The sequence below is a fragment of the Ochotona princeps genome, chromosome 13, assembly GCF_030435755.1.
Source record: "Ochotona princeps isolate mOchPri1 chromosome 13, mOchPri1.hap1, whole genome shotgun sequence".
Lineage (NCBI taxonomy): Eukaryota > Metazoa > Chordata > Mammalia > Lagomorpha > Ochotonidae > Ochotona > Ochotona princeps.
The window spans coordinates 54,090,909-54,111,993 of record NC_080844.1 but is presented as its reverse complement, the minus strand read 5'-3'; positions in this window follow the sequence as shown (position 1 = coordinate 54,111,993).

Below are 21,085 nucleotides of genomic sequence, written 5' to 3'. Positions count from 1 at the left end.
AAGCCACAAAATGAGGTCAAGTATACGTTTTTTCATCTCAATAGACGTAAGACAATTTTCCCTTTGACACCCCCGCTAAATGACTTGCCTCCCGGATAACAGTGACTATGAAGCAGGCCTGAGGACCCACCCACCTTACCCCGTCCCAGGCTAAAAGTGACCCAAGCCTTAACTGGTCTACCCGTAGGAAGTGTTGCTGCCAAACGGAGAGGGCCAGCCCAGGATTAGCACTCTAGCTAGCCACTCTGCAGTTCGCAGTAATGAGAGAGATTTCTGGGGCGCCCTTCACCTGTCAACCTCTGAATCTCAGGGCAATCGCTGCTTCCCTTTCTGGCCTATCCTATCGGCCCACCATGTTCTCCACAGGCACAGCTCAGGGTTCAGAAAAATGAATTCAAGCTTCCTTAGGAGACCAGAAACTCTGATCTTCACAAGGCAAAAGCCTCTTCCCTGCCCTCCACGGCCACCCTGGTAGACACAAGTCTCTCCTCCCATCCAAGTGCAAGCCCTGTCTTCCTCATTGATTGCCTCCATGGCAGAAGTGCCCGCTGGACCTTTCCAGTTGTTCCTTCAATGCAGAAAACCATACACTGATTAATAACCACGTAATCACACTTCCAGTTCAGTCACTGGTAACTGTATGGAGTGACTTAGAGCTGCAAAGATGAGCTAGCTCCTTCAACAACGCTAAAAGAACTGCCAGTGGGACTATGGCAGCCACAATAGAGAGAGATACTGAATGGAGGAGCTTGGGAAACTCCTCTGTCAGGACGCAGTCCCTGCAGGTGACCACAAGAACCATGATAGGGAGCAACTCAGACCAGGCCAGAGAAAGATACCCACTGGCATACATTTGGCACAGGTCAAGGGCGGATCAGGCTGAATCAGTTCACATCATCCACTGGCGAGTCCAAGCACCAGAACAGTGTGTGGGTCAGGCCAGGTTCAGTCGCAACACATATCAGTGCACATTACGGCTGGGATTGGGCGCCTGCTGAGCTGGCCTAGGCTGGAACCCTCACCAGCGTCAGTTGAAATTGGGGGTGGACCAGGACGGGCCAGGCTACAACACCCACTGGCAAATGCCAAGGTGAGGTGGACATGCCAGACTGGGCCGCAGCACCCAACCAGCACACGTGAGAACCAGGGAGGGTGGGGGCAAAGCCAGCAGGAGGGATGTGGAGGGCTCCCCTGCTGGACAGCCACTCCCACTGGAGAGCCTGAGCTGGGATGGGGGCAGACCAGGCCAGGCAGGGCTACAACACCTGTTAGCCTCCTGTGAACTAGATCAGGGAAAAGCCAGGCTGGGCTGACTGTTCCAACTGGTATAAGCATACATTAAAGTAGATGAGCATTAGTTGGGCTTTGCCACAGCATCAGGTGGCAGAGGCTGGCATTGAGTACTAATTCTGTCAAGTTAAGCGGCAGAACCACCTGGGGAGTGTATAATCCAGGAGTAGGAATGACCTAATAGGGAAATAGTGGGTGTCTCCCTCTTGGGTTACCCCTCCTGGGAAAAGCATGAAAACCAGGACTGGGGCAGGGGCGGCTAGACAGAACAGCACTCGCCAGTATGTGTGTGGGCTGGATAATAGGACAGGTTGGGTTGAACTAGGCTTCAATACCCACTGACATGTACGAGAGCTAAATGGGATGTGGGACAGACTGAACAAATCTGCGGTACACACTGGCAAGCATGGGAACCAGGGTAGGGGGCAGGCCTGGTGGGGTTATGGAGAGTCGCCCCAACTAGGCTGCAGCGCCCAATGGTTTTCGTGAGGGCCAAGTATGAAGTGGGCAGGATCGGGCTGGACTGCAGCACCCATTGGTTTGCATGGAAGACAGGGCTGGAAACAAAACTGACCCAGCAATTGCAATGACCAGCAATATGCATAAGCTGATTGGGGTGACGGACTGTGCTGGACCCTGTACTGGCAAACACACACAAGAATCAGGCCTGAGATCACCTCAGACAAAGTTTCTTTGGGGATCCCTCCAACTGAACTGCTGATCTCAGAACCCCAACCATGAAGAGACTATGTCAGCCAGTGGATTCTGAAGAGATTTCATCATGCTTGGAATGGCGAGAATGGCAGCAATTCAGAACTGTTGAACTATCAAAACTGCATGAGCAGGACACTCGGAGCATGCCCATGTCGGGGACCTGGGATTGGGTGGGAGGCTGGGTGGGGCTTTTCCCTTTATCTTTCCCCTTACTCTGGATACAGAAAAAATAATAATAATAATATTAATGTGGGGGGGGGGAGTGCCTTTGTTGGGCGCAGTGCAGTAGCCTGGAAACTAAAGTCTTCACCTTGCACATGCTGGGATCCCATATGGGTGCTGGTTCTAATCCTGACAGCCCATTTCCCATCCAACTCCCTACTTGTGGCCTGGGAAAGCAGTTGAGGATGATCCAAAATCCTGGGACCCTGCACCCATGTGGGAGACCTGGAGGAGGCTCCAGGCAACTGGCTTCAGATCAGCTTGGCTGCAGCCATTGTGGACAGAAGATTCTCCTTTCTGTCTCTCCTCCTCTCTGTATATCTGACTTTCCAATGAAAATAATTAAATCTTTGTTTTTAAAGTGCCTTTTTAAAAGAGACAGGCAGAAGGCAATCCCTCCTTAGTAACAGGGTCTAATAGTACAGACAGGAAAGGCCATTGCGTTCTTCCATCCACCCCACTTTGAAGCCGTCCACCACCAACATCACAGACTTGGTTCCTTTGTAACCTCAGCCAGTCTCTATGTCGCCTGCTATTACTATGTAAGTTTTGGAGATTGACTAGGCTACAGCCTCCAATTATTTCTTAAAATATATATATGTAAAATAAATATATATATTTAAATAAATAATATATTTTTTTTTACTGGAAAGGCATATTTACAGAGAGGAGGAGAAACAGAGAAAGATCTTCCATCTGCTGGTTTACTGCCCAAATAGTCACAATGGTCAGAGCTGAGTCAATTCAAAGACAGCAGCCAAGAACTTCTTCTAGGGAATCTCTCATCTGTGTACAGGGCCCCAAGGACTTGGGCCATCCTCCACTGCTTTCCCAGGCCATAACCAGGGAGCTGGATGGGAAGTAGAGCCGCCAGACATGAATTGGTGCCTATATGGGATGCCGGCACTTACAGATCAGCCAATGGAGTTATCACACTGGCCCCCAGCCTCCAGTTATTTCATCAAACACCAGTCTAACTGTTGCTGAGAAGATCTGATATCAATGTGATTGAAAAAACATAACCGAAGTAAGAAAAGCCAGAAGAGCAAAACTGGGGCCCCTGTGATAAGGAGGAAACTCCGATGGAAGAAGCTGCCGTCCGCACCTGAGGTGTCCCACTGCCCTTCCATGACAGATTTTCCGTAGCCAGCCACAGGTTCTCACACTAGATTTTGGACGTGCCTAGTCAGACCCCAGAGCCTTATAAACCAAGTCCCCGCAATAAATCTCTTAGATAACTCCTACCCCACCTATTTGTTTTCTGGTTTAACATTGATAGATATAACTACTTTTTTTTCAATTGCCTCACCTGCCTTTACTAAAATAAATGTATTTAACACATAAAATTGATATCCCTATCATAGTAGAGAATCAGTACCACCTTCTATAACAGAAGAAAAGCATGCCGAGAAATACAATGAAAAGAACAGCCCCACCAAGCACTAGGCCTATTGTCCTGTTGGTATTAGAAAGAAAAGGAGAGGCTTGGGGCGGGGACCTGCATACATCAGAGTCAGTGTCCCAGTGAGATGCCCATCAGAGAAACTGCAGGAGCAGTGAAATGGGAACAGGTCTCGCAGCAGGTGCTTCCTGTGGTTCGAGGTTGCATCTGTGTGTGTTTGAAGTACTATCATGTGCATCCAGAGTTTCCCATCTGGCACCTATAGAGACAAGACTTCAGGGCTACAACCGAGCAGACTGGGGGCATATGGAAGGAATTCCTGCACAGTGATTACTCAGCATCTGGAGCAGTTGTTTCCACTTAACTGCAAAGGGACAGTGAGACCAGAGGAAAGAGGAATAATCACCCTTGCCCTGTCTCCAGGAGACACTCTGAGTATAACCTGGCAGCAAGGACCCCTTAGCAATTCTCTGCCTCTCCTTCACAAAGGGCAGCAGGAATCACAGGGCCCACATCTCTTTCCCAAGAGCAGGAGAAGACATCAGACCAAAACACTCAGGCAGTGGTTGCTCACACTGCCTAAACTCAAGAGGGGGATAGTCCAGGCCCCAACAAGCAGTGTCAGATGGAGGAGGCCATTGGGGACGCCCCTGCTTCCTAAATAACAGAGACTGTACTGTCTGTGGGACGGTGTTTGGGAAGCCGTGGGCACTGCAGCCAGCAATCAGACAGTAGCAGCCTGCCCTGAAGAGCTCTTTTACAATCCTGTCCGCATTGCAGGTTATTTCATGTTTGATGCTCACTTCCAGTTGTTCACACTTGATTTGTAGGAATCAACCCAGGGAAAAACACAATCAGTGCTCCAGAGGTAGGGCAGTCAAATATTTGGATGGACCCCAAAACAAGAAGATGAAGAAAAAAGGGCCAAGTAGATGAGGGTTCAAGACACAGCTCAGTACTTCTGAATGGTAAGATCTTGGCCTTGGTTCCTTTGTCTATGGAATGGACCCACTAATAGAACTATGGGAGGTGCTTGATGCTTTGTCTTTAGGTTAAATGGTCCCAATTTTCTTAGAAGGTACCATGCTCAGTCCATGGGCTACGGACAAGGTAAACCTTGCTCCCCCTAGAACTTGGGGTACACACATACCCAACAGTGGTCAATCAGCCTAGTCCACCTGCTGGTTCAGGGACCCATGTGTCCAATGATAGTCACTGTGAGTGCTGCAGCCACTCAACTAAAGGCAACATTCTTTCTACTTTGCTTTCTAAGCTAGTTAGGGTGTAAGTCAAAGTGATGGGTGACTGCCACCTCACAGCAAAGTTCTGCTGAAAAAGAAAGAAACAGTGTAAAGGCAGACAAAACAGAATGTGGATCAGCACAAAAGGAAAGAAGGGAGAGGAGAAAGGGAAGAGAGAGAAAGCTGATCAAATTATGTGAACATCTGGACAAGCCAACCATAAAGTCATCAAGATCTAATCTAAGGACAATTTTTTGGTTTCATCGTCCAATGAAACAGTTCTAATATCAAAGAGAACTGAGTTGACTTGCTGTCACTTGCATGCTAGTAAAGTAACATCTCAGGAAATAAGGACATCAAATGATATGGTCCTAAGGACACTGAGCATAGCCTAGCCCACAGTAAGTGCTTGAAAAACACTAGCTGCTGTTTGGGTGCTTAAAGAGAAAAATGCACCCTGGCGGTGGGGGGTGTCAGTGCAATGGTGTAGCACACTAATCCTCTGTCTGAGGTGCCAGCATCCCATATGGGCAATAGTTCAAGTCCCCACTACTCCACTTCTGATCCAGCTTCCTGCTAATGGCCTGGAAAAGCAGCAAAAGCTGGTCCAAATGCTTGGGCCTCTGCACCTCCGTGGGAGACCCAGAATGAGATCCTGGTTCACAGCTTAGGACACGTTTAGCTCTAACTGTTGCAGACACTTGAAGAGTGAAACAGTGGATAGAAGACTTTTCTCTTTCTGTGTGTCTCTTCCTCTCTCTCTGGCACTGACTTTTAAGCAAAATAAATAACTCTCAGGAAAGAATGAAAGAGGGTGAGAGAGGACTGAAGGAAGGAAGGGAGGGAGGGATGGATGGGGAAATGCAAAATGTTCTTCCAGTCATTCGCATAAGGAGAGCCATTTGCTCAGTGCTTGACAATCGCCAGACCTGCATGGAGGCCACCACTCACACTGAGACATGCGTTCAGTGCCCACCACGCCAGCAGCGTTTAGAAAGACATGTTACCAAAGTTCTGCATTTTTAAGCTCTTCTGGGGTGAAACCTTAATAAACCAAACTACCCTATGTTTAATGAGAGGCAAAGCTCCCCATGGTAGCCACCTAGCACCAACACAGCGAACCCCAGCACAGCCATTCTAGTAGCAAAGTCAGTTTGCGACTGGTCAGGACAAGTTCTGAAAAAGTTACTATGAGGTAGCTGCAGAGGATGAACCTATTCAAAGGAGGGAAAGAGAGCCAAGCAGAAAGTCACGCTGTTTCTAAAAGCCAGATTTAGACGCCACCAAAAGTGACTGACAAATGGCCTCACATCTTCATGACAAGAAAGTTGCACTAATCACTGCTTTAAAAAAAAAAAAAAAAGGTTTCTGTACTTAGCCACTTTCCCAAAAATACCACTGTGGGGGGACAGAAGGAAACTGACAAAACATATCAACTGCTCACATGCCTTCCCGACGCCAGCAGCCAGAAGTCGAAGTCCTCAGCCAGGGATGCAGCTGCCACTGTGGGCTTCAGCCCCCACGGGCAGGCTGCACGGGCACCCCTCAGATAGGCACATCTTCTGTAAGGCAAGAAAGGCAAGGAAAACCTAGCGGGAGGCAGCTTCCCAGAGGGGGTTGCCGCTGGGCTCAGCCCTGTATTGATGATCCTTGGAAACTTGTCAATTCTTCCCCAGTGTAGGTCAAAGGCAGGCGTGCAGGGTGCTGCTTTCATGCAGTTGGGCAAGGGCAGGAAAGATGTGAGGAATTACTCCCTATTGAGTAGTTACCATGTAAGTTCTTTCCTGCATCCTTATCCCCATGCCATAATTAATAACAATGTCCTAGAGGCGTGCACTTTCAAATGGGGAAGCAGATTACTTCAGGAGGGACAAGGAAATGCCAAGGGCAGGTCTGTTGGTCTCTAAGACTTTGCACTTTTCTCTACAGTCCACAGCGAACACAACTCTCTACCCAGAAAATCTTTCATTTCTCTCCCTACCCCAACTCCTTGTCCTGTGAAAACTGGAGTTCGCGTACAATAACAAACCAAGTCTCTCAATCAACACAATCTTTGAGGCAGAGGGCAGGGTTTGGTACAACAGTCAGGACACAGTTGGAAATGCCCACACCCTGGCACTCAGAGTGCCTGAGCTCAAGTCTGGCCTCTGTGCTAGATTCCAGCCTTCAGCAAATAAACACCCTGGCAGGCAGCAGGAGATGCTTCAAGTCCTTGGATCCCTGCCACCCATGTGGGAGATCTAGATTTTGTTCCAGGCTCCTGGCTTCCAGCTGACCAAGCCTCCAGCCGCGGCAAGCATGTAGGGAGTAAACAAGGGAACACGAGGTGTTATTGTCTCTCCCTTCCCTCCTCCTTTTTCAAATAAATAAAGATACATATGTGTATATATATATACGTATATATATATATTCACACACACACATATATATATATACTTGAGGAAGTACACAGGAAAAAAGGAAAGTTAATCCATTGGTTCCCCTTTTTCACACTCTAGGGACCCCCAAAGCCAAAAGGAAAAAAAAAAAGAGCTCAGACCTAAGGATCATTCTGTTTGCCTCGTCAACGGCTTTTCCCATCTTCTTCTCTTAAGCCTTTTTGAATCCATGAGGATCCTTTGCAGATGAAAACTTTGCAATCTAACAAATATAAATATACTGGGAAATGCATCATTGTTAACATTTTTTTGGCACCCTTCCAGTCACTTCATAGAAATTAACTCAAGAGAAGTTCCACAGCAAGGCTACCAGGCCTTATTATCCTTGCCCTCTAGTGTCTGAGCACCCAAGCTCAAGGCAGTGAAGCTTCCAGCTGGGCCAAGATCACCCAGCTGAAAAATGCTTGGGGCCCAGGCAGAAGCCCTGTTCCATCCGCTACATTAGGCCTCAAGAGTTAAGCACGTCAGGTTGGCTTTGTTTATCTGCTAATCCAGCCACCTCTAAATGAGAGGGCCTTCCCTGAAGGAACAAAGAGCTCAGGAAAGGAGACGTGGGGCTGCTCCCAAGTCTTCTCCAAGCATGCCAAGCCAGGGTCTGGATGGGCAGGAGCCTCACACACAGCTGCCCAGCAAACTGTCTTCAGCCTAGCCCGAGACGCCTATGAACCCTGCCAAAGGAGGAGGAAACAACAGAGGCCTTACATATTCAAATTGCTGGGACCTGAGGCATTTACTCCGGGAGGTGCAGACCTATGCCTCCTGCTGTTGCGGGCTGGCTGCTGGGCAGTACATGTTTCAGGCACCAGCAGGAGAGCAGGCGTGTTTCCCAGGGCTTGCACTTTCGTGGACTATTGAGTCAGAGCCAGAGAAAGGTGCATCTTTCCTCAATCATCAGGAAGTTTTGTTGGCCCAGGACAGATGGAACCAGCCAAGAACAGTGATCTCTGTCCAGAAAATCATTAATCAAACAGTAGATGACTGTTTCCATACTCCTAGACATGTGTTTGGGGGGGGGGGGTGTAGACACAGAAACACTCACATAGCCTTCATTTGTGATTTCAGTGAAGGTGCACACTGTCTTCTCCCAAAGTTGCTGACTCACTTAGAAGAAAATACAGAAACAATGCTTAACCTCCTAGTGGCTTCTTGGATTTGACCTGAGCAGAGAACAGTCTGTCCTAGTCCCTCAGGAAAGAACTATTTGGGGCAAAAGAGTGAGACTCCTGAAATGCCTCTTGCCTATGGCTGATATAGCATTGAGTTCCCTTACACTCCCTACCCCCTAATTTCTCTGCCTCCATGCTGTGCCTGACCCTAGAGTGCCTGCTTCCTTTGCCCAGACTGCTTGCCAACATCTTCTGGTTAGAAACTGGTTCACTGACCCTTTGCCCTTCCAACTCATGCTCAGCTAAACTTGATTCCACATTTGGAAGCTGCCGCAACCGTGCGATCCACAATCTCCAAGCTAAAATGATCTATGGCATTGGAGTGAGCTGAATCCCAAGCCAAGATGGACGACTTGGTGTTGAAAGACACCATGGCAGTCCCTTATTCCATCAGCTGCTCCTTCAGCCAACCTTAACTGAGCACTTAGGGAACCCCAGAGCCTCTGAACCTCCTGGAATCTGACATGAGACCAGCCTTCCCTGGTCGCCAATCCCTTCCTTTCGTACAGCTCCAGCTCGTGCAAACTTTAACTTACATATTAAATCAAAAGTGTCCTCCTTGCCAATTATCTTCTTTGACTTGGATATTTGTCTAAGGTAAATTGTATTTAAACCATGAGGATTTAAATGCAAAAAGGAAACCTAAAATGTATGAAGGAAAAAAGACAGATAAACGTATAATCTTGAAAGGAAATTTTCTGTCCTTAAAAACTGAAGATTTGCTTACTATTTTATTTGAAAAGCAAAGTCCCAGAGGGATCTTCTAGCTGCTGGTTCACTCCACATATGGCCGTAATGGCTGGGGGTCGGCCAGGCCAAAGTCAAAAGCCTAGAACTCCATTCGGATCTCCTCCACAGCCAGCAGGTGTCCAAACACTAGGACCTCCTTGGGCATCAATAGAGAGAGCTGGAGCAGAAACAGAGCAACCCAAACCAGTGTTCGCATGGGATCCCAGCATCGTAGTCAGTAGCTTAACCTGCTACACCATGATGCAAGCCCCCAGCAGGGTTTTCTAATTATCACAAAGAAAAACTAAATAACATGCTAACAGCTTTGCCAAGTTAAAAATTTGAGATACACATAAACTAGATCCAAGACAAGAAGTAAACCAAAAAAGATATGTTTAAATCCATGTGGCAGACAAAGGGCTAACAGTCTTAATATTAAACACCTTTAAATTTTAAAAAAGATAACATCAGCAGAAGAACTGACAAAAAAATACAAACCAACAATTTATAAAGAGATTAAAATGTCGAAAATGAAGGAAAAACGTTAAATTTCCCTTAATAATCAACACTTACAAACTCAAAGTGCCCTATTCCCATTACACATCTAGCAAGATATTTATTTATATATACATGTATATATACATATATATTTTTTTTATTATACTAATGTATCTGAGGTGAAGGGAGATATTGAGGGAGAAGCCCCACCCAGTTTCCCACCCGCCCAAAGTCCCGGATGTGGGGCATGCTCTGAGATACTTGCTCAAGTGGTTTTAATAGTTCTCTAGTTATGGATTGCTGCCAGTCTCACCACTCCCAGCTCGATGAGGTCATTGAAGAATCCACTGATTGTCACAGTCCATCATAGTCTTCATTTTCCCAGTATTTCGCTGCCCAACATTTAGCTGAGGTGGTTGATTGATTTGTTCTGTCCTCTGTCCTCTCCTGGCTAGGGTTCTGAGTCCAGCAGTCCGATTGGGGAGATCACCAAAGAAACTTTGAGGTATTCCCAGATCAGATTCCCGCATGTTCCAGCAAGCACCGGGTCCGGCACAGTCCATCGCCACGATCAACTGGTGGTTGCAATTGCTGGGTTGGTTCTGCTCTCAGTCCCGACTTGCACTGGAACCAAGGGTGTTGCAGTCCAGCCTGGTTCTGCCCAGCACGTACTCGCCCCTTTCATCAACCAATGGGGGCTGCAGCCCAGTCGGGGCGACCCACAATAACCCCCACCAGGCCCGCCCCCCACCCTGGCCTGCCAGTATGCATAGCAGACTAGTCCAGTCTGTCCCGCTTCCCATTTGGCTCCCGTACCTGTCAACGGGCATTGAAGCTTAGTTCCCTCCAACCAACCAACCATCCAGCCCTCACGGATGTTGCTGAGTGCCTCTCCGTCTAGCCACCCCAGCCCCTGTCCTAGTTTTCATGCCCTCCCGCGGGAGTAGTGACCCAAGAGGGGGGAACCCACCACTTCTCTCCTGGGTCTCTCTCAGTCCCGGTTTATGCATTCTTTGGGTCGTTCTGTGGTTTGACTTGACAGAATTAGCCCCCAGTGCCAGCTTCTGCCAGCTGTCTGCGGCTAAGCCCAAACAACCTTCACCCACTCCAATTTATGCTAGAACTGGCAGGAATAATCAGCCCAGCCTGGCTTTTCCCTGATCTAGTCCACATGCGGCGCTCAGGTAGCAAGCTATTCTAAAATCATAATGTTCCATACTGGGAGAAATGTGGGAAATATGGGTGCTCTCACACATGCCAACACGTGAGGAAAATTTGGTTAAATTCTTCCAAAAAAAAAAAAGATAATCAAATACCTACAACTTTGAAATGTATTCAACCCTTTGGCTCCTGTGACTGCCATGAGCACTTCCAGGAACTAGTCAAGCAGGTGCACATTGATTCTATGGCTATCCGCCCCAGGATTATTGCATTGGGCAAAAACTAGGGGAATGTATACAAAACAGAATTTTAGCCACTGTTCTCCACTCCCAGTTCAACTTCTGCTCATGGTCAAGTGCTTGGGTTCCTACCACCTGAGCAGGAGACCTGAAAGATGTTTCTGGACCCACATTTTGGCCTGACCCCAACCTGGATATTCAGGGGAGTCTGGGTTGTGAATTGGCTGTTGGAGGATCTATTTACCCCTTCTTTGTGCTCCTTCATTCTCTTCCATGCTGCCTTTCAAATAAATTGTGCTTAAAGAAACAGAAATTTATAAATAGCAAATCTCTAAAACAAAATACTTTATAATGCTTTAAAGTGGCAGAAAAATAATATGTAAATACACCAAAAAAAGTTGCAAGGCATATTATATATGCCTTCATACTTCCTAGGGGAAAAATAGGTTATAACAAAAATGAGTTAGCAGATATTCTGTGGGATGGAATCAAGTTCTCTCTGTGTGTAATTTTCTAATATTTTTGCAATGAATAAGCATTTCTTTTCTAACAGCAGCAGCTTGCACTGTGGTACTAGATTCAGTGTTGTAAGCAGCACTTGCCACACAATGAGTCCATGTTTAGCCTTTCGTAAGAAGTAGAGTTCTATTCTTCTGTGGTGAAACAGGGTTGACTCCTCAAGCCTCAGTACCATCTTCCATCCTTCCTGCACTCCTGTCTACCAGCCCCTTCTGTCCTTTTTCTGCTCTGGGGTGCCTCCACCTCCAAGCTCTATACCCTGGGGACTCATAAATCCATCTCTTCCCCCCACTTCACCACACCCAAAGGGGCGCAGAACATAGGATGGACCATGGATGGGCACTTCTCTGTCTGGGTCTAGCATGGGCATAGTGCCAGGCCAACCCACAGAACAGACAGGGAGCAGGATGGTGTCTGAGGGGAAACAGTACCCAACCTGAGAGATGACATGGGAAAGACAAAGAAAAGCATTCTGCCTCCAATCTGATTACAGAGCCAAAGAAATAAGAGCTCTAGGGCCAGCTCTCCTGGCCGCCTGCCTCATCTCAGACCCAGGCTTGCAATCGGCCCACTCAGCATCGCTCACTTAAGTGGCAACGATATCTGACAGACAGAGCACCGAGCCATAGCCTTGTGGGGCCTTAATGTGGTTAGAGCTAGAGAAATGATTCATCGGAGAATATACTAAAGTGTTTACTGTCCCCTGCTTGCATTTGGGGCAGCTTCTGGTGGCCTCTGCCCAGCACCTCCGTGTGTTTGTTCTGAACCCCCCCCCACTGGCTTGGCGCCCATGCCCTGGTTTCGCATCCCCACTGCTCAGACAGCCTGGAATTTTGCCAGGGGCCCTCTTCCCAACCCCCCTCTCTTGCTCTTTGCTCTCCCTTCCACAGTTCTTCCATGTCCTCAGCCCCCCTTCTCCCACAGAGCCACCATCCCCAGCCAGGATGCAAAACACCTGCCCACTCTCCCCTCACCTCCCCCCACCGCCCTCCAGCTACTCAGCCTGTCCTTCCTGCCCATCAAGGCCTGCCTGCAGCCACCTCCTCCTGGAAGCTTCTCTGCTCTTCTTAGCCAGGGTTCAGAGGTCACTTCCTTTGACACCTGTCTACCATTTCCCAGGCAAGCAGGTGGGGAAGAATAAAGAAGGGGCAGCAGGCTTCTATAGGGGACAAGCGCCACCACTGACTGCTTGTTCATGCTATGCAAGTTCCTAAGGTCCCAATTTCCTGTGAAAAAGAGAATGTCTTCCATCATTGCCAACACCAACCTCACAATCTTAAGTCTGGGCTTGGAAAACAACCTCTACTTTGCTTAACAAAGTCGTACCTATGACTGTTGGCCATCTGTCACCTTCACTTCCTATGCTGCTACTGAGAGCCAGTTCCTAGCCTGTGAACACGGTGTGCATTGTTTCCAGGCTGTACAATAAACTCGGGGTCCATGTTAGGCGTGGGAAAATGTGGGCACAGAGAAATCCAGTACCATGCCACAAGGCTAATTACTGGAAATGTGTGCAGTCGGGATTGGAACCTCAGATCTGACTCCAAATCCATAATCCCCACTGGTCAGAGTTCCCTGATAACACAACTGCAAATGATTGAGCTGCCCGCACTTGCTTTATGTGGGGGAGGACAACAGCATGATAAGAACACCTTTTTATTTGCTTTGTATTCATTTCATTTTGTTTGAAAGGCAAAGAGACAGAGACATAAATAAACAACGATTTTTCATCTGCTGGTTCACCAAATGCCCACCCAGTAAAATCAGGAACCCAATCTTGATCTCTCTCATGGGTGGCAAAGACCAAAGTCCTTCAGCCACCACCCATTGCCTCTTAGGGTGTGCAGGCACCCAACATAGCACCTTAATCACCACACCAAATGCCCATGCAAGAATGGGGTGCTACAGCCAGAGTGACCAGGTTTATGCCTTGTATCCACTAGACTGTCTGTCCAACAGCTACGATGAAGGATATTCAAAGTCCCCATCACAAGAATAAGTAATCTTTGGAGGTTATAGATTTGCTAATTGTCCCAATTTCATCAGCTGCTCCACTTCTCAAGCTCCTTGCTAATGGCCTGAGAAAAGCGGTAGAAGATAAGCTGAATGCTTGGGCCCTTGACTTACACATGGGAGAAATGGATGGAGCCACTGGCACCTGTGTTTGGTCTGACACAGCCACGGCTCTTGTGGACATTTGGGAAGAATAACAGCAAATAGAAGATTTCTCTTCCCCTGTCTCTCTTTTAAATGTATAAATATTTTTAAATGAAAAAGATGTAAAATAAAACTTGCTTAGAGTCTTCATCTTCACAGCTGAGTCTCCCCATCTGTGGAATGCTATAAAGGCACCTGCCAGCACCAGTTCTCCCAGTCCACATGCCAATCACAGTGTGGCAATGAGCACCTTGGACTCTCAGCAGAGCCCAAGGCGAAGGGTATGGTGAGCTGGCAAAGAAGTGCAGAAGGCAATGCTCCCATGATTTAAAACCACCTCAGCTGGGAAGATCCCCCATCTACCCCCAATTTCCTAAAAATCCAGAAAGATCTTGTAGGTCACCCAATGGTTTATAGAATGCTGACAACAAGCATCTTTCCAAGACAGTTAGCTAACTGTCCTGGAGTAATTTCCTGACAGGATAGGCTCTGCAGGTCACAAGGAGCAGACAGGAGCCCTGTGTTCTTAGTAGGTCATTTAAAATCCTTCTCTTAACATGTCCTTAAGGCCAAGGACCAAATGCTTGAGCTTGCCTTTAGGAGTCTTATCAAGGGAACACTGCAGCCAAATGCATTGCCACCCATGCAAACCTGCCATTTCTCTGTATTTCAAGCTTCTACTCACCTTGCAATACCCCACTCTCAGGTCCCTTGCTCAACAGAGCATTCAAAAATCGTGGTGGGGAGAGGTCTTTGTTACTGCTGCTGCGGTGCTTTTGCATAGGTCTCAACTGGAGCCCTTCTACACCACACAGTAGTTAAAGATTTACTGGTCTGCCTCCACCATTACTCACAGAAGGTGAGTTGGCACCTACAAGGTTTTCATGGAAGTCTGCAGTATCACTGCCTTCCTCCTATAATCAGCCCGCACACTTTGAGATGGCAAAAACACAGTGGCCAGCAAATGCTGACTTCCTGCTCTTACAGGGACACGGTAGCCTATATAGGGATAGCGGGCTGCTGGGGAACATTGGCAGCGTGGTGAGCATGAACGACATGAGGCCATCTCCCATCATGCCAGCCTAGAAGTCAGCCATCCCTCACCTCTGCTTCAGCTGTCGGGTTCCCAAAGACCAGGCGATTATGCAAAGCAGCTTCATTCACCTGGCCCTGTGTAAGACCTGACTCTGATTCTTCACAGCCGTACTTGCCTCTCGGAGCAGCCATTTTTCTCATCTGTGAAGCAATAATTTCAATGCTGTGGCTGAGGGTTCTCAGAGAAGCAGTGTAATCCAGGGTGTGTGACACAGGCCCCAAGAACCTGGTGCTGTGGCTTTGCTACACTGCTCTCTCCACTCTTAGCCTTGCCTCCCAGAATTTGATTTACCTCCATCCAAACCAGTGTCCAAAGTAAGAGGACAAAGGAATGGGAGAGGAGAACTGAAGGGTTAATGCTATGCTAACTCAACTAGTGGCAAGTAGGGCCGAGAAAAGGCATCAGTGAAAACCCTCTCTCTCTAAGTTTGATACTAGGGAAAATTAAAAGAAAAATTCCACTTATTGAGGCCATCCAGAATCCGACAAAGTACTTTCCTTTATGGGAACCACTTTCACTTGTGCCGAGTTGTTTATGTCCATGCGCATGATCAATACGTGTTGGTTTCACTTAGTTATACACCCAGGCAGTCTGTATCTTCATTTTGTGTTGCCTATTTCCTAACATCAAACTATTACTACTTATAAAAATTAGGGGGTTGTGGGTCTTTATTCTAGGTGATATCTGTGACAAGGAGAGAACAATTTAAGAAATACATGGACCTACCACCTATGACGCTATTATCAAACAAGAATAAATAAGTGGGAAATGGAACATGTCAGCGAGGACTAGGAGACCCTGCAGCCCCTGGGTGTTGTTGAGAGGACTTTCAAATGGTGCAGCATTCAGGGTAAACTTACAGAAATAACTCAAAAATTTTAAACACAAAAATAGCACACCATCTAGCAAAGCCATTACTGCATGTATACCTGAAACAATGCAAGGCAGAGGCTGAAACAGCTGCTTGTACACCAATGTACATAGCGGCATTCCTTAGTGGCCCAAACATGGAGACAAGCTCTGGGCTTGCTGAAGGACACATGGCCAAACACAATGCTATAGGAAGACAGGAAGACAGAAGACACAATGGACTACTCTTCAGTCTTACAGAGGAATGAAACCCTGACACATGTTAAACATGGAGGAATCTTGAAGACACCATGTTAAGTGAAATAAACCAATCCCAAAAGCACAAACCTTGTTTGATTAAAGCACTTTGAATATGTAGGGACAGGAAGGAAAAACCATGGTAACCATGTGCTTGGGGAGGGGCTATCCTGAAGGATGATGGAATGGGAATGGGTTATGTGATTCACATAATTGCAAATTTCAGAAAATGGATGGTGGGGATAGCTTGCAGCATTGGGAGCACAGCGCTTAGTGCATACCACCCAGTTGACACCTTGACAGCCTAGAGTGGTTAATTACGGACGCCATGTGCATTTTGTCACAGTGAAAACAAACAGCTTCAGGCTATATAAGGAACACATTTCAGTAAGATGGAATGGTTGGGAAGTTTTTCCAATTTCCCCTTAGTTTTCTACAGACTGGCTGGCAAGGTAAGGGTGAGGGGCTGGGGTTCCCAAGCATCAGTTCCTTTCCGAAGACCTGCACTTGAAAGGATCCAATTCTCCAATGTGCTTCTAGAGCATCCCAAAGCCTGCTAACAGCTCTGGCCAAACCATGACTGCAGGCCTGGCCAGGAGAAAGACCAGGTCATGCCTCCCCCCAGAGCCCAGCATTGCTTGGCAGGCGCTTGACCAAAAGCCGCTTCCATCCCGCAGCCTGAACCTGACCTTCCATATCTGGACCAGACAGCTTCCTGCAATGCCTCAAGAGGGTGTTAGGCAACCACAGGTAATCAACAAACTGGGTTATGAACTTAAAAGCTTAGACAGCTGCCTCACCCCAAAAACATATTTGCATTTTCACAAGGTGTTCTAGAAACAATTGAGTACGTCACAAAAGCAAATGCAAAGCCATTTTCTGCACAAATTCCCACAGCAGACAGGACATGGAAGTAAAGAATACCTCGTGTTTCCAGGACACATAGTTCCCACACTGCAGCCAGCCATGGGTAAGGTCAGACTAACCTGCCCCAGTAGGAACAACTCAATACTGGTGAACACAGATGACCAAGGACACTTCTGCGGGTTGGTCACTTATTTGTGAGGGGCACTCCTGACCTGTGTTTGTTTGTTTCTCTTTCTCTCTCTCTCTCTCGGGCTTTTCAATTCTCCATTGCCATGATTATTCTCAGCTATGCAGTTTGCCAACTCAGTTCCAGCCTGACAGGCATTCCCAAGCAGACTGGAGGGTAAATAACATTGAAACCCCATGCATTAAATCTCACAAGTTGCCTGAACTAGAGCAAGGTATCTGCTGCAGCTTCCATCCACAGTTTGCTGGTTACTGAGTTACCCCAGCCCCCAACTACAGTCCCTTAACTCAAAACCTGACCTATGAAACAAACTAAAATCCTTTCCAGACAAGCAGGGAAAGGACCCAAGGGACACCTGCTTTGCTGGCCGAGAGCAAGCAAGCTGAGCATCCCAATGTGCTTAACAGCCTTGAAGAAGGGCCAGCGGCTCCTAGAAAAAGAGAAGCAACCTCCCCCCAGCCCATTCAGTTGGTTCAGACCTAGCTCTAGTGGCGTTCTCTTATTTACTGTGCAGAAAGCAGTAGTAGCTATTCCGTCAGTGATGGAAGCAAGAATTAAGGAGGTAGGCTTCATATGCAATAAAGTCCATTTGCAGGTCCCCTCAGCTCCAGGTTACCAGAGTAACACACATAGGGTCTGGCACCCAGTCACAATTGAAGTCTTCCCATTTCCCCAACTAGAAGTCTTGGCCTCTCTGCAGCTCCCAAACAAGCACAACATTTTTCCAGCCTCTGTCCCCCTCAATGCAGACATGAGCACATTAGACAGACCCTAAGCACCTCAAGGGTGCCCTCTCCATCTTAGGTTCCAACTGAACTGGACCAAGTGCTGCCACCAGGAAGCACAGTGACCTAGGGGGCAACCAAAGAGAAAGCCACATGGACACAGGATGCTTGTTCCTCCCCAGGGATGCTCACATTGGGAAGCCCCCCCCCTCATTCCCACCCAGATCCCTCCACAGGGACCACAGGGACCACAGCACTGCCCTTTACCCACTGTTCATAACACACACCGAGGCCAAGACTTGCGTCATGCAAACCCCATGTATTTTCTTAGTCTTGGGGAGTCATTTGCCTTGAAAATACCCAACAGCTGTGCATTCCACAGTTGATTATACATTAATCATGCATCATCGGGGCAAGTGCCGTCATCGCTTCCAAATCAGCCGACACACAGAAGGGCGCCCGGCTTCTGAGCTGTGGGAGGATAGAGGCAGGTCTCCAAACTCCAGCTGGCCCCTTTCTCTGGCTATCAAGCCTCAGACATCTGGCTAGGAAGATTGGCAAACTCACAGACTTTTGGCTGTGACTGGCTGGTTACATAAGGGTTTGAGCACCATTTTGCCAAGCCAGACATGCTGTCTGGAGCCCTGCAATGGTCTCAGGGTACCCATCTCAGCTTATCCCTTTTTGTTCTCACTCTTTCCTTCAGTCTCTGCTCCACATCTATTTCTATCTCTGCCATCCTCTCTCAACCAATAATTCAGAGTAAGGAAGGCTGAAAACAATTAGGCTGCAGGTATCTCCTGAAAACCAAACAGCCAATAGTTTAGATTGGCTGAAAAAGCTCCTATGTACCCAGGACTATACAGCCCTGGTTCTATACCTGGCAGTTGAGCCATGTTAGCCCCACTTACACATGATGCAAGTGAAGCAGACAAAAATAAAGTGATGTTCCCAGGTCACAGAGCTGGGATGGCACAGCAAAGATTGAGGCACTGATCCAGACGATTCTAGAATGCAAATTCCTTTTCTGCCCATAATCCCAGAGGACCCTCCTGCAAGTGCTGTTGCCTGGCTTGGCATCCCTAACACACAACTACAACACAACTCAGCAGATAGGCCAGGACATCCCAGAGCAGAGCAGTGCCAGGAGCAGCCTGTGAGGAAGAGTGTGCGGAAGGAGACTGCTGCAAAACATTCAATCAATGCACTTGCGGGAAATTTATTATCAGCAAAATTAACCAATTCCATTAGCCTCCTGTTGCTTTCCCAAATAAACCTGTTGGAGCGGGACAAGGAGAAAGAAGAAGGGAGAGTCTTACAATTTGCTTTCCTGCGGATGCCCAACCAGAGGCCTGGCTTGGTTCACTCGGAGCAGGGAAGCTGGCAGGCAGTCCTGCTCAGCCTTTGGCCACCTCAGCCACCCTGCAGCTTCATTTCCATATCAGAACAAAACCAGAACACAGCTCAGAGAAATGGCAGGAAGGCAGGAGGCCTAGGAGCAGCAGCCAGCTCTTTCGCCTACTTGCCTGGCATCTTGGGCAACTCAGCTCCCTGCTCATCATTATGGTGCTGCCATAATAATGTCCTCCTTCATCACAGGCTGGCTCCAGTTTCCAACTACCATGTGCCACAGGTGCCTTGGCACAGGAGTAGGTTAAAATGTGAGCTCAGCACACAGTGGTGCTCCCACCATCCTCCCAGTGGTGTGCTCTTGTGGCTTTGAGTGAACACATGGTAAGATAGAATGGGATCCCAGGCCTGACTCCTCAGTCAGCCCTTGGGGACTATATCACCTCAACCACACACAATGTGGCAATGTGAAACTCTGCCACAATTTCATCTCAATATCCACAGGGAGTGAGTTTCAGGACCCTTGAGGATAACAAAACCTGCAGATTTTCAAGTTCCTTGTATAAAATGGTGTAGTGTTTGCATATAAACCTTTGCCCATTTCCCATACACTTTGAAATCATCTCTGGCTCACTGATAGTACTGAAGGTAATGTAAATGCTGCAGGAATGGTTGTTACACTGTACTATACAGGGAGTGACAATTTTTAAAAGTTTGTACATGTTTAGTGAAGATGCAACTTTTCCCCAAATAATTTCCACTCATAGTTGGTTGAATCCATGAATAAAGAGGGTCAGTCACATGGGATGGAAGAAGCCCAAACCCTGCCTTGCAGGTTCCAAGGTCATCGGAACAACGACCAGGATGCCTGAGCGGTCCGCAGAAACAGAAGAACAGTAAATTTCCTTCGGGACTAGGGAGAGGAGCTTTCTCTGGTCCTCGTCTGCTTCTAATTTGGGGTCCCCACCCCCTCTCGTAATAGGCGCTCCAGAAACCCCTCAAAACAAACAAACAAACAAACAAAACTAGAATAGATAGACAGAGAACAACAAGGAAAGCTTAGAAACAGGAAACGGTCAGCAGGGATGCACTTATACCTCACTGGGTGGAAACACAAAGATTAGTTACTCCTCACTGGGGTATGGAAGATTTCTCTGCACACCCCTCCTAAACATGCTCACCTAAACTGTTGACATATATCCTGTTAGAATTATAGAGTTAGACCACCCGAAAAACAGCCAGGTTCAGCGAAATCATGCTTCAATGCTAGAAACTGCTAAAGACTAAAATTAAAATAGGCATGAGACAGCTGAATAGCAATCTAAGCCATTTTAAGGTGTATAGAACACGGTTGAATGTAAACCAAAATTGAAATGTCTATGAAGAAGTCACAGGTTGTGGTTGAGAACCTGCATTTTCCTATTAACATATTGGTTAATCAATACCATGTCAATTAATGCCATAATGTTGTAAAAGGTTGGAAATATTAGGTTGGGACTTTTAATTGATTGGGATGATACTCTGCCGGCTCTACTTTCAGACCAGAGATGGTCTCACCAAGAAACCATTGAACTTACCAGGACAATAAGATTCTGGATTTTATGCTTGGAAAATACCTCCAATGAAAGAATGTCAACTGAATTTGAACTATGGAAATGCAAAAAGGTGGAGCAATCCACCGTGGGGGGAGGGTTTTGGGAGGGTCGGGGGGAATCCCAGTACATAAAAAAATGTATCACATAATGCAATGTAATTAGTTTTTAAAAAAAGGAAATGCAATAAAAATATATGTTAAAAAAATAAAGAGGGTCAGTTCTACATATCTGTCCAGTTAATTGACCACTGTGTGATATTAGCTTTCTCACATAGTCAAATGCATGATTTAATTTTAACCAAAGGAGAAGAAACCATGCCCTTTTTTATAGAAAACTTAACTCTGAAAGGAGAAGCCAAGATATCCTGGTAATCCCAGTGGAG